The sequence below is a fragment of the Rattus norvegicus genome, chromosome 6, assembly GCF_036323735.1.
Source record: "Rattus norvegicus strain BN/NHsdMcwi chromosome 6, GRCr8, whole genome shotgun sequence".
Lineage (NCBI taxonomy): Eukaryota > Metazoa > Chordata > Mammalia > Rodentia > Muridae > Rattus > Rattus norvegicus.
This window is the reverse complement of record NC_086024.1, coordinates 37,754,471-37,769,541: the sequence shown is the minus strand read 5'-3', so window position 1 is coordinate 37,769,541 and position 15,071 is coordinate 37,754,471.

The window sequence follows — 15,071 nt, the reverse complement described above, 5'->3', positions numbered from 1 at the left end:
CTATACATGGACTGACCCTGGGCTCCAACCTCATAGGTAGCAATGACTAGCCTAGTAAGAGCACCAGGGGAAGGGGAAGCCCTTGGTCCTGCCAAGACTGAACCCCCAGTGAACATGATTGTTGGGGGGGGAGGGCGGTAATGGGGGGAGGATGGGGAGGGGAACACCCATAGAGAAGGGGAGTGGGAGGGGTTAGGGGGATGTTGGCTGGGAAACCGGGAAAGGGAATAACATTCGAAATATAAATAAGAAATACCCAAGTTAATAAAGATGAAAAAAATCTAAAAAAATAAAAATAAAAAAAAATTTTAAGGATTAAAATTGGGATGGTAGAATAGCAACATAGGGTCTCCTGTACCAAAATATGAGATATTACAGGGTGCATGTCTAGGACATTAAAACTCTAAAGAAACATCATTTTGCTCTGGAAATCTGATGTCCCTACTCACTAAACACAATATCAGTGAAAAGGGAGTCTTAGAACTTCTGTTGTCAGAAGCACTAGTAGAGAGGAGAAAATCAAGGTATGCTACAGATGGAAAAGAGTTGAAGGGAAAACAGCTATACATCTAGCCCCTGAATGGAGCTGGTCTTACACAGATCTCAAGGGTAGACTGTGTGTATCTCCACCTATTTTGAACTGCTTCACACATGAGCTGGGAAATTTGTAGAGGCTTATTTATTACAGCTCCTGAAGCTAGGAAGTCCAAGATCACAAGGTTTTCATCTACCAAGAGCCTTCTTGGTGTACCAACTCAGGGCAAAAGGCAGAAAGCTCCATGATTCTGAAAGCTGGAGGACCAAGGTCAAGGTGCCACATCTGGTGAGGTCCTTCTGGATGTATCAAAGCATGGTAGAATAGGAGAGTGTGTAAAAGAAGAAACCTGAGCTCACACTTATAGCAGGAATCATTTCCAGGGATAACCAGTCTACCCATGTGGTACCTATAAAACAGAGGTAAACCTTACAGCACATTCATGTGTAATAACAGAGGACCATGCCTGCAGAACAACATGATACAAATGTGTCCTAATGATAACAGCTGTATTAAAACCTGCATGAGACGCATTTACCCGAATAGACCATAGTCTCTGGCTATTGCCAATTAGGCAAGACTCCTGAATCAGCCACCATGGCTAACCCATGAGACAAACTAAGATGCAGAGTGCTAGCCCCTCCACTGTAGGCAGGTTTTAGTGACTTAAGTCCCATCAGCAACTTCACTGGGTGATTCCAGGTTAATCATCTCCCTTTTCTAGACTAGAATTTTTCATACATCCAGTAGAGGAAATAAGATTAGATAATTTTTAGGAGACCTACCAGCTTTGACATTTTAATATGCAGAAATTTAATTAGCTCTTTACCAAATGTGTACTTTTCATATAAATAAAACATAAAAACATTTATAATTAATTAAGCCTGAAACAGTTCCTGTGGTATTAAAGAAATGAACAGACACCAAAAAAATAACAAAAGAACTAATAACTGTCAAATGATATTTTGGGTCTTTAGTTCCTTGGACTCAATTCTAAGCCCAGTTACACACATATTTGGCCTCATTAATACTCTTCCTGGCAACACAGGTTTCAAACAAGGAGCTGTGTGCCCTTTCTCTGGCCAGCTAGAGGCATCACTGCCATGATGGAGAGACCCAGCTGCCAGCTGCCTTCTAAGGGCTGTGCACACATCTCCAGGGTGCCAATGCATTGTAGCCCACTTTATGACAAGGACTGAGTCTCTCAGTAAAACCTAAAATTAGCATGTCATTCTTGTGCACTTTGACATCATCGCTGTCCCAAAGACTCAAGTAGAGAAGGGGTTAGGTGAATGGGGTGTGGATAACCTAAGTCTTCCATTGTTTTCAGATGACCAACTTGAACTGAGTATGAAATGAGAGGCCCAAACACCATTGATTGAGAACAAATGCATTATTCCCTGTACTACGGAGCCAAGAAGGATTCTAAGAGGCAGCAGAACCTTGGTTCAGCTTCCACCAGAAACTGGTTCCACTCACGTGGGACTGTGGTGGTTTATGACTGGGTCCTTAAGCTTGTGTGGCCCCATTTAGGCCATGGAGAAAGAAGTCATAATCATACTTAGCTAGCCAGTGGGTCAGCTCAGAGCACAGTGTGTGTGCATGCATGTATCTATGTACATGTAAGCATGAGAGACACAGACAAAAGACAGACATAAAACTATTTCCTGAGCATTGGAGTGCCCCAGACATAGTGGGCTGGATTTATTAATGGACTCCTGACAATGGCTAACACAGGTCATAGCTAAGAATTTCTTCTTGTTACTAAAATCTCAAAATAAGTAAATATGTGTGTGTGTTTCTTCAAAGCATTTTTCACTACCAAATGCTAGCTTACTAATTTTTCCCTAAAACTGTAAGCAGAATGTATCACTTCCAAACATGCATACACTGAAATCCTACAGTACAGTAGGCAAGAATCAACAGTATAAAGTATTTTAAAAGGTAACTTGGTGGGCCAGGAATGAGACGATAGCCATCCTCAAGCCAACGAAGAAAAGCCCTAGAGTGAACCCCTGATTGTGGACATACAGCCTTTCCAAATCACAAGATACGCAGCTATTCTAAACCATTCAGTCTGTATTATTTGCAATGGTAATCCTAAGCCACCACCACAGGCAGGATTTATCTTTCCACTGGCCACTCCAAATGTGAGCCACAGAACATCAAAACAGAAACAGTCTTGGGGTGATGAGCCTAATACCTGAGGGGTACCTAGATCTGTACTGCAAGCCACTATAAAAAGGAAGAGATGAACCAGAGGCATGTAGTGGCAGTGGCTGACCTTTCTCTCATGCCATTTTGATCAAACAACATGGAGGGATTCAGGTTTGGCATCCATGAACGACCTGAACAAACACAAAGTAAATTCTCTGTAGTATTCTGTCCCACATTTGCCAAATTGAATGGAAGTGGTGGAGATGTGATTGTCTAGAGAGTCCTATCGCAGTCAACTATGCATACACCTCTACGATGATGATGACACCTAGAGCAGCAGCACTCAACCTGTGGAACACAATCCCCTTAGGGGTCAACTGACCTTTTGCAGGGGATACATATCCAGCATTTCAGATATTTTCATTACAGCCCATAATAGCAGCAAAATTATAGTTATGGAGTAGCAACAAAATTAATTTTGTTGTTGAGGGTCACCACACATGAGAACTTACATTAAAGGGTTGCTGCATATGAGGCTGGAGAGCCTCTTTGTTCTAAGACCATGTAATATACTATCAAGACAAACAACAAGGGGAGTTTCCATGGTCCAAACCCACACTGAACCTCCAAGTCTCTTGCTGAGAGCCAAGCTGCTCTTTTAAAAAAAATGGTAAATCTTGGTTCAATATCCTATCATCACCATGACGTTCGCTAGGATATTTCTTGACTGAGATCCAGGGGTCCTACATGATGTAATAGGGTACAGACAAAGGAGACTGGGCTAATCAGAGGTAGTTCTGAAGAGACTTAAACATGAGCTAGCCATTGAAGGAAAGTAAAACCCTGAGAGCAAGAACAGCAAGAGACAGCTCCAGGGTCAGATTTCACTCCAGAATTCCATTATGCAATTGTGTCTGTTCCGCACAGCCAGTCCGCTTGGAGATTTTAATCCACAGCACTGAATCTTGACAATGCCCATCTAGGGGCAAGGAAGCAAAAGCAAAAGACAGTCCTTCCAGCTCCAGGGTGTATGTACTAGGATGAAGGCGTTCCTTCGGAAGTCAAGCTAATTTGGCTTTTGAGAAAAACGTTAAAGGCTTCAACATTATTGAGCTGTTTTAAATTCTTCACAATTTTCCAGCACCCCTTGATGGTGAGGGGCAGCATTTATAAATGAGTATACGGGAAGCTACCCAAACATACTTTCTGGTAGGGAGACCAACACAGCAAGAGTAAACTCCTCCCGGCGATTTAACTGCAGCATCCCATTAACACTAGTCAGCTGTCTCATCTTAACCTGCCCGTAAAGGTCAGATCCCTGAGCTAATAGTTTATCTCACTTTGCCAATTGCTGAGAAAATCTACATGTATATCTTTCCTGCATCCAAACTTCATCTTCCACCTCCATATCTTGGTCTATTAGTTTTCCAACGACACTGACCAAGTAAGTATCTGACATAATTTAAAGGGGGAAAGACGTAGCTTGGTTCATTGCTTCAGAGCATCCATCATTGTTGCTTATCTTTGTGTACTTGGGCCACGCATGGTGGGATCATGTGTAAAAGAGGCTCATCAGTGGATGGTAGCCAAGAAGCATAGTGACAAAAAGACTAGAAACCACGTACAACATTCAAGACCATGTGCCCTGGGACCTACTTTCCCTAACTAGCTCCCACCTCCTAAAGTTCTTACAACCTCCCAGCAAATTACCACCAGTTAGGGATCAGACATTCCACAAACGCATCTGTAAGGTCTACTTCCCACCACAGCATATAGGCTTCAAACCACAGCAGGATAAGCAAAGTGTTACCCAAATGAAGAACAGGAGTGAATCAAACACTATAATTATTTTTCTTTCAAGCTCTACTACTTCATCCTGAAGATAAAGTTTTGAAATTTTTGTAGAGTTGTTAAAATTTGTTGTCTTGGAAATTAACAAGAGTTGGTTTTGTAAATATGTTATTCTCCCTTGTTCTGACAAGGGACAGTACCCCTGACGTTTTCTCATGTGGTTGAATGAACAGCAATAGGGTTAGTAATGTACTGGCCCAGAGCCTCCCTAAGCACAAAAAGCTACTTGCCTAAAAGGAGAAGGTTACCTTCACGTGGGATACCAGGAAATAACGTAAGGAATGGATTACAGGACTTCTAATACATGTGGCCTTGGCCACAAGAATGTCAAGATGTCTAAGACTGATTTCCCCTATGAAAATAGAATCTTCTACTTGAAGTCTGCCTAGAACTAGAATGGTAAAATCTGGACCAAGGAGTTTAAACAGCTGCCAGCCCTTTAGGGCTAGAAGTTAGATGTTCATGATCAGCAGTTAAGAACTTAGAGAATGCACTGTGAGAGCCACAGCTTGTGGAATTCTGTGCAGCCTTTTCTTTTGTCTCCCTTGACGATCTCTTACTGATGTTTGAAATGTTTAACCTGTCTCAGCTACTTCCTAGAGATGGGGAGGAAGAAGGAGGAGGAGGAGGAGGAGGAGGAGGAGGAGGAGGAGGACAGGGAGGAGGAGGGGGAGGAGGAGGGGGAGGAGGAAGAGGAGGAGGAGGAAGAGAAGGAGGAGGAGGAAGAGGAGGGGGAGGGGGAGGAGAAGAGGAAGAAGAAGAAGAAGAAGAAGAAGAAGAAGAAGAAGAAGAAGAAGAAGAAGAAGAAGAAGAAGAAGAAGAAGAAGAAGAAGAAGAAGAAGAAGAAAGAGAGAGAGAGAGAGAGAGAGAGAGAGAGAGATCTTAGTCCCCAGGCAGTGGAACTATTTGAGGAGAGTCTGGAGACTTTAGGGGGAGTCAACTCAGTCTGATCAAAATGGATTATTACTGTGGGGTAGGTCTTTCAGCCTATCTTCTCCCTTGTCCTTGGTTCTTGCTTCCTTCTCTTGAGTTACTTCCTGTCCACAATGAGGTAAGGAAGCTCCTCCACCCTACCTTCTTATTACCATGGCATTCTGCCCAAGGACAGAGACACAAAACTATGCACGAAGACTCTAAAGCAGCTTTAGAGCATGTTTAACCATTTAAACTATGCATGAAGACTCTAAAGCAGCTCAACCTTCCCAATGCTGCAACCCTTTAGCATAGTTCCTCATGATTTGGTGACTCCCAACCATAAAATTATTTTTGTTGATATTTCACAACTGTGCTTTTCCTACTGTTATGAATTGTAATGTAAATATCTGTGGTTTCTGGTAATCTTAGGTGAGCCCTGTGAAAGAACCATTCAACCCCCAAAGGGGTGGCAAAGGGCAGATTGGAAACCCCTGCTCTAAAGCATAAGCCAAGGAATACCTTCTTTCCCTAAGTTGTTTATGTGAGGTGATTTGGTCTCAGAAATACAAAGAAGCTGATCCACTTATGTGCCTATTCAATGTCCAAAGTACTCAGAAGAACCATCCAGCCCATGGTCCAGGAACTGTACACAACGGAGAGGAGCTATGAATGGGGCCCAACAAAAACATACATTTACTTTTTAAAAAAAAATCCTATATTTACTTTTAAATATCTGAGGGCTTGTTTGTAACTCAATTACATGATTCATGCATGAAAGAAATGATACACTGTAGGTAAATTCTCTGTACAAAAGGATCTGAGATCAGGTAGTTTTGCAGGTGAGTTCTTCTGGGTGGTTCTAAAGCAGAGAAAGGCATGGAAAGCTTTACAATTCCTCTTTGAGGCTAACATAATCTTATAATAAAGTGTGGCAAAGATAATACACCACTATAAAAATACATGTAAAATACCTAGTGATGTGTAGGTAGGGGTGTGTGTGTGTTTGTGTGTGTGTGTGTGTGTGTGTGTGTGGTGTCTGGATATGTGTGTGTCTGTGTATGTGGCTATATGTGTATCTGTGTGGCATCTGAGTGTCTGTGTGTGTTTGTATGTCTGTGTGTCTGTATTCTGTGTGTCAATTTGTATGTGTATATTTCTGTACATGTGTGTGTCTGTGTATGTGCCTGTATCTGTGTGATGTCTGTGTGAGCCTATGTGTGTCTGTGTTCACATACAGAGAAGCCAGTCTTGATTAAAACACATTCAGGAGATTAAAAGGAATGATTACCTGCTAAAGGCTGTACTTATTTATCCCTGGGCCACTGTAACAACTATGGATTATTTGGTAGTCTACATCAAGATGACAACTCGGAAAAACTCCTTAAATAGAGTCAAGGTCAATAAACAGTTTTGTGACTTAAAAAGTAAGAGCCTTACCAAACTGGAAGACAGGATCTGACACCTGTAGCCAACACGCCACTGGCAGTAAAGCTAGAGGAGCACGTCTATTCGTGGTAGGAGCAAGACTGTCTGGTAAGACCTCTGCCACTGTCCCAGATATAGCACTAGTTCTAGTCAGTAACATGAAATAAAAATATTATATTTAGTTTCTATGTTTATTTACTGTTGGTGATGGTGTATCTGGAGTTGGGGTGGCACATACATTCCATGTACACTTGCAGAGGTTAAAGGTCAACTCTGTGCTGTCAATTCTCCTGTTCTACTGTTTAACAAGTATTTATACGTTAATTTACTTGTTAATTTACAAGTTACTAGAAAAATAATGATAATAGTTTTTCAGTCTAAAAACTTGTTAGAAGAAAGCACTACAAAATGTACTAGCATCCTTTGAAACTTTCTGTGAGGCATAAAACCAGAGCTACACAAATATCATATTCTCTCAGGAAAATTCTCTTCCCACTTTTTTTTTCAAAACACTTATCCATTACAGGAAAGGAAGAACAGGATTGTCAGGAAGTGTTCTAGCACATCCTGTACGTCCTCTGGAAAGAGGCATTTGAGAGTGGGGGTGACAGTGTCTCCATTCAGTCATGGCTACCTGTGATGGACTAACATCAGAGAAAGTGGCATGGGCCTTAGGAAAACCATAGAATATGAGAATATTTGAAATTAGCTTTGGAAATTGTGAACGATACATTCTCTTGGTTCAGAATTGTTCTAAACTCCACGAATCATCCATTAAGGTACAATTTAAATGAATAAATTATGAGCATCAACCACAGGGAAAGCATTTCAAGGGAGCGCCCAAGATGTTATCAAACTCTTCCCAACCAACCCTGTGACACCAATGACATCTGACAGGACAGAAAGCCATATGACAAAAACAAAATGGAGCCATGCTAAGAAGTGCTGCACAAGACATTTGAACAGCACATCCAGACCCAAACATAACTCTCTTTTTTAAAAGAAGGTCAGTATCTGAGAAAGGAAAGTAGAGAGTTCAATATCAATGGTGATGACAAGTGCTTTCCTCTGAACATGGACAAATTCTCAACTGAGAATTATGGGAAATAATCTGAAGTGAATAAAGAATGTGCCTGGAACTGAATGTTAAAACACTGCTTAGAAGCTGGACAGTATAGGTCACTGGTACAGTACTTGCATTTCCTGTGCAAGGACCCACGTTCAATTTAACAAAAGATGAACAAACAAAAGAAAACACTATTTAGAAGACAATGGACACATGATCCACTATGTTCATAGCTGTCTTATTTATAATAGCCAGAAGTTGGAAAGAACCCAGATGCCCTTCAACAGAGGAATGAATACAAAAACTGTAGTGCATTTAACACAATGGAATACTACTCAGCTATTAATAACAATGACTTGATGAAATTCATAGGCAATGGATGGAACTAGAAAATATCATCCTGAATCACACACACACACACAAAACACACACACACACACACATGCTATGCACTCACTGATAAGTGGATATTGGCCCCAAAGCTCAGATTTCCCAAGATACAATCCACAGACCACATGAAGTTCAAGAAGAAGGGTGACCAAAGTGCGGATTCTTCAGTGCTTCATAAAAGGGAAAACAAAAATATTCATAGGAGAGGATATGAAGACAAAGTTTGGAGCAGAGACTGAAGGAATGACCATTCAGAGCCTCCCCACCTGGGGATCCAGCCCATATACATTACAGCCACCAAACCCAGACAATATTGCTGATGCCAAGAAGTGCATGCTGACAGGAGCCTGATATAGCTGTCTCCTGAGAGGCTCTGCCAGAGCATGACAAATACAGAGCTGAATTCTAGCAGCCAACTATTGAACTGAGAATAGGGTCTCCATTAGAGGAGTTATAGAAAGGATTGAAGGAGCTGAAGGGGTTTGCAACCCCTTAAGAACAATAATACCAACCAACCAGAGCTCCCAGGGACTAAACCACAACCCATGAATGGACTCATGGCTCCAGCTCCATATGTAGCAGAGGATTGCCTTGTTGGGCACCAATGGGAGGAGAAGCCCTTGGTCCTACCAAGGTTGGACCCCCCAGTGTAGGAGAATGTCAGAGGGGAGAGGCAGAAAGGGGTGGGTGGGTAGGTGGGAGAACACCCTCATACATGAAGGTGGAGGGGGGATGGGATAGAGGGCTTATGGATGGGAAACTTGGAAAGTGGATAACATTTGAAATGTAAATAAAAAATCTAATAAAAAGACGAAATATTCAAAAAACAAAGAAGATAGATAAAAGCTTTTGAACCCCACGAGAGCAAGATGTTTTCCTCTTGCTTATTGCTGTACCACTTAGAGAAAGAACAGTACCTTTTACACAATAATACACTCATTGAAAGGACGAATGGATGAATGAATGAATTTATGAATGAACTTTTTCCATTGTAAATTTAACGACTGTGTCCTTTATCACATTTTCAACCAAATTTTTCTTTTTCTTTACTGGAAAAGCTTTAATTTTAAACTTCATTTCCTACTAAGAATAATAATATTTAGTACAGATGATTTATCAAATTTATCTTTTGCCTCAGATTATTTACATATTGAAGAATGCTATAACCGGAGACCAGCCAGTTCATTCAGCTCTTTTATAATATCTTCCAGCCACTGTTATCTACAGAAAGTCCTTTTGATTCCAGGGAGCAGAAGGAAGCTGTCACAACTGCAGGACTGGCCCATCTTCTCCCAAGTGACCCACTTCACAGACATCTGGCAGAGAGTTCCAATCCCAAGGAGACTCTTCAGCCCCAAAGCTCCTTTTGGACTGTGCTCTTTTGCATAATTACTAAGTGAGATCATGTGTTTAGGATACCATCAACAGTCACCATGGAGATGATGCGATGTCAAAGCACTGGCAAGAAGACTCCCATGCAGGACAAAGCCAAGGAGGAAAGTGAAGAGCTGAGACGTGAGGACCCAAAACATATGTTTAGGAATCCATGAAGTCATCTTTGTACATACAGTGCCCCAGGTGTCTAATCGTTTTGAAAACATACAACTTTTCATCCAGCCAGGAATGTGGCTACAACAACTGTAAGAGAGAAATTCCTGGTCCTCCTGTCTTCTGCAACATCCCCTGCCTAACCTTGAACTTTCAGATGTCCTTGGTGGATTCTCAACTCTGCTTTCCCGTTTCCTTTTACAGTACATGTATATGTCCCTGTTTCTACTCACTGCACATCATCCTGTCGTCTCTGTTCTCTACAGACTCTAATCTTCTCTGCCCCCCCAACCTCCTGAGCAACCTTTCCAAGACAAGAATCAGATGGCCTTGTGCATCCTGTAAAACTAATTCCTTGATTAACTACCAACATGGAGCAGATAACTATTTTAAGACCTGGCCTTTTCTTTCTGTTTTCATCTGAACTCTTCCCATGCTTTTCTTTATCATACTCTGCTCTAACTACATTCTACCAAGCATCTGAAAGCCTCCTTTCCCTTCTTTTTTTTTTCTTTTTTTTTTTATTTATTATTAACTTGAGTATTTCTTATATACATTTCGAGTGTTATTCCCTTTCCCGGTATCCGGGCAAACATCCCCCTCCCCCCTCCCCTTCCTTATGGGTGTTCCCCTCCCAACCCTCCCCCCATTGCCGCCCTCCCCCCAACAGTCTAGTTCACTGGGGGTTCAGTCTTAGCAGGACCCAGGGCTTCCCCTTCCACTGGTGCTCTTACTAGGCTATTCATTGCTACCTATGGGGTCAGAGTCCAGGGTCAGTCCATGTATAGTCTTTGGGTAGTGGCTTAGTCCCTGGAAGCTCTGGTTGCTTGGCATTGTTGTACTTTTGGGGTCTCGAGCCCCTTCAAGCTCTTCCAGTCTCCTTTCCCTTCTGAAAGATCATTCAGATTCCAAATAGCAAAGCCGGAATTCAAATCCAAATCAAATCCAAATTCAACTATCAAAGTGGTGGCCCTTCCAGTAGCTAAGGTAACTGACCTACCAGCCCCACTTTTCCATAACTGTCTCAGAGTCGGCACCAAGAAATCTACATCCCAGCAAACCTCTCTGTCAAAGCAAAACTCCATAGTTCAACACTGCTACCCCTTCCTGATGCTACCTTGTCTGCTGATGCCAACTGTTCCTTCAAATTTTCCTTCTTTGCCTATCCCAAGATGCTTTCCAAGACTACCCTGTACTCAAGAAGTGAATTTTTCCTGTCCTGCTACCTGCCTGGTCCTACCTCCATCATAACAAATAACCTCCCTCATGAAAGACCCACTTCATTATCATTCCCTCTTGCTAGAACACAAATCTCTTCATGTTAGAACCAAGGAACATCTATTTCTGGGGTCTCAATGGCACAGAAGAAGTAGGGTCTCATTAGTATTTTCACTGAGTTGGCTGGTCTGATAAAAACTGCTTTGTTGGTCACCTTTAGACCATGCTCTCTTCAACTCAATGTATGCATTCCAGGAATAACTTTGCAACCAATAAAAAAACTCAAGAGTGGTTCATCTTCTGAGTCTCCCAAGAAGTAAGTATAACCCAATACACAGCTCCATTTGGCAGTCATAGGCCTCACTGGTTCTGAGGTACAAACCTGACCCAATCTCTTCTGCTGCAGGCTCTTATGCCCACTTCTTTCAAATCTCTAAGAATGTTAGCTTATGAAAAGGAGATGTGCAGACCCATCACCTCCCATGCATTCCCTCCTGAGGCTGAGAAATGAAGAACCAGAGGGAATTAGACTTCTAGCCACACCTATACAAAACCCAATCAAGCCTAATTGTCCTAAGAGAGGAGCCAATGCTTATCTGGAGAGAAAGAAAATGACAGCGGCTTCATTTATATTAGGATGTGCTGTTTCTACGGACAGAACACTGAGGAAGAGACAGAAAGGGATCCAGCTTCATTGTTAGGTGGTAGAAAAGAGTTCAGATTCAGGCTGGCTCTGATTTTTCCAAATGAGTCTCGCTGCTCTGACAAGTAATTGTTGGAATTAAAGCCAGCTGATAGGTGTCAAAACACCAGCATCAGTGTCTACTGGCTGCATGTGAGGGACAGATATTTGATCCAGCTCCCACCTTCTCCCTCCTGACTCTGCTTCATGATGAAAGCAGTGTGTTCTACCCTCCCACACCCACCCCTGCTTTGCCCTGAATGTGACACTCTACAAGCATTAGCAAATAATTAATTTTAGCTGTTGGAAGAAATGCAGACATAAAGGAGTCAAGAATGAGCAGGGAGGGGCAAAGAAAGAGCAAACCTGTGCCCATAAAACCAAGGACTACCCCACAATTCAATGTGTTCTTAGTCAGTTCTGATTAACAGGACAAAATACCTAATACAAGGAATAAAGGATTTTTTGGAGGCTCACCGTTTCCCAAGTTTCAGCCCACGTTTTGATAGGTCACAAAAGGGCAGACCATTCCGTTGGGAAGGGAGTGTCGTGAGGGGTGAAGTTCCTCACCTCATGGCCACATAGGAAGTTGCAGGGACAGACTATAGCCTCTAGGATATTTCTTCACTGGTCCAATTCCTCTAACTCAGACTTACCTTTCTATAATGATATCAAATTACTAATCCATCAGTGATTAATGCACTGAGGAAGCCATAGTCACTGTGATCTGATTGCTTCCCAAAGCCCACCAACTGACAACCAGGCTGTATTTAATAAATGGGCCTTTGGATGACATTTCAGATTCACACAGTCAGTGGACAGCCAGAGAGTTCTATCTATAACACTCAACAGGAGAGCATTTCTATATGCAAAGTCCTCAGTGCAGAGTGTACTCACCCAATGCTCATTTCCTCACCTTGACCTCTGCATCCAACATGATGAACAAGAAGTTTCCCTGTGAAACAGTGAATACAAGAGGCAGGAAAGCTGAGAATCCTGCCAGGGTATAGTTAGTAAGAAATGAGGCCACACTCGTAGCCAGTTTGTCCCCTACAACTGATCCAGATTGTACCTCCTCAACAAACTCTCAACTGGCAATTCCAAGTACCAGGCACGGCTCTGATAGTCTCTCACTTTATTATCTTAATGGTCCCTTAGCTCTCTTCTTTGCTTTACAAGATCTCCTTCAACACGTGCATGGCCAAACACCCTAAACAGTGTCTTTGTAACCAGTGAGCATTAACTAATTTGCCTCAAAGGCCCCTTATGATGTCAGATGGCTCAGGGGGAGACTATATTCTTTCTCATTGTGCTTCTGGGGTTCATCCCATCTCTCTGAATAAGCATTATGTATGCCTACAATGTACTAGGTGTGACTAAAGGATCACAGGGAACAGAAACACACCCATGCCCCTAGATTGAGACCAGTAAAGCAGGCCACCAGGCTGAAGCTTCCCGAGAGGAGTACATGGGAAGCTTCAGACTGTGTGGAAGTCTAAGAGGGAAGAAAGGAATTCTAAACAAAACAGGGTCAAGAATTTTATTTAGTGCCCTGGTTGACAGGAGATATAAGTCCCCAGTAGTCAAGAAAGTGGCTTGGGAATTTGGGATCACAAATCTTGTTCACACCACAGATGTAAACATCCATCTGACTAGATCACTTCCTTTCCTCCCCCTCTCCTCCCCCCTTGCTGGCTTCTTTAAAAGAGTTTAAAATGAATAGGCTAAGGGCAATAAGGACAAGCTAATGTTATATCTTGCATGACCACTGATCAAGGAAACTTTTACAGGGAGGGATGCTTCTGACTTGCAAAGGACCATATTCTCTTACTGACGGACTCTGCTGATGCTTTTTCATTTTTACTTAAATGCTTTCTCCTCAAAATTAGCACCCTAAGACAGTCATTGAAACCATCATGCCAGCTGCAGCCACCAGCCTATAGAGTCCTCTGTCAGGACTCAGTTCAGCATGGAAACGGCACTAAGAAAGCATCCCCTTCTCTCAGCTTCTCCATTCCAAATCAATGCAAATTTGTCTTACCCCAGGATGACCATCTGCCTAGGCAGGAGACTGAAAAGCTTTGGAAAGTCTGGGGATGCAGAAGATCATGTCCCTTGCAAGCAGAGAGCTGTCCTTACCAGGGAGGCCAGGCTGAGGGACAGCACCATTTATAAGGACTCTCATCTATACTGTTTCTGAGCTTTGAGGAATTTTTTTCTCCCTAAGGTTGCTCTCATTCATTTGGAGTTTCTCCAGGCTCTGGAAAGGCAGGTGTAATAGTTATTAACTAAAGCCAAGACCTAAGGGAATAGAGTAAAACCTGATCTCCAAGCCCTCCAAATTTGTGAAGCTCAGGTTAAGAGGAAAACACAGAAACGCCATCTCTTTGCACTAGTCTGAAAGACAGCAATCATGTCTTCCGTGCCCACAGGATACCTGCATGGCTGAGTGATTGCCTGAAGCCGTCACAGGGAAGATAGGGCCATTTTGTTGGTCTCATAATGCTACTGGGTTCATCTTCTTTGGGGAAACCAAGGAAGAGTAGGTATCATGTTCCATCCAAAGGCTGCCAGCTCTGAGTGGCCGACCAAATAAGGTAGTCTCCAGGAGGAGCTAGGACAGTCTAAAGTGAAGCTGTAGCATTCTGTGGTGACAACTGTACCTAGAACAGTATCTAACATTGTGAACATAATGCTTACAAGGCCCAGCTAAGATATGAGGAAAAAAGACTACCAGAAAGTGTGGTGGTTTGGAAGAAAATGGTCCTCGTGGGCTCACAGGAAGTGATACTATTAGGAGATATGGCCTTGGTAGAGTGGGTATGGCCTAGCTGGAGGGAGTATATCACTGGGGGGCTGACTTTGAAGTCTCAGAAATTCAAACCAGGCATAGTGGCTCACAGTATCTACCTGCTGCCTTCGGTTCCAGATGTAAAACTCTCAGCTACCTCTCCAGCACCATAAATGCTATGCTGCCCACAATGCAAACCAGGCCCAGTTAAATGTTTTTTTTCTTTATAAGAGTTGCCATGACATTGAACTACCTGAGGACCCAGCTATACCGCTCTTGGGCATATACCCACAAGATGCCCCAACATATAAAAAAGACACGTGCTCCACTATGTTCATCGCAGCCTCATTTATAATAGCCAGAAGCTGGAAAAGAATCCAGATGCCCTTCAACAGAGGAATGGATACAGAAAATGTGGTACATCTACACAATGGAATATTACTCAGCTATCAAAAACAATGACTTTATGAAATTCGTAGGCAAATGGTTGGAA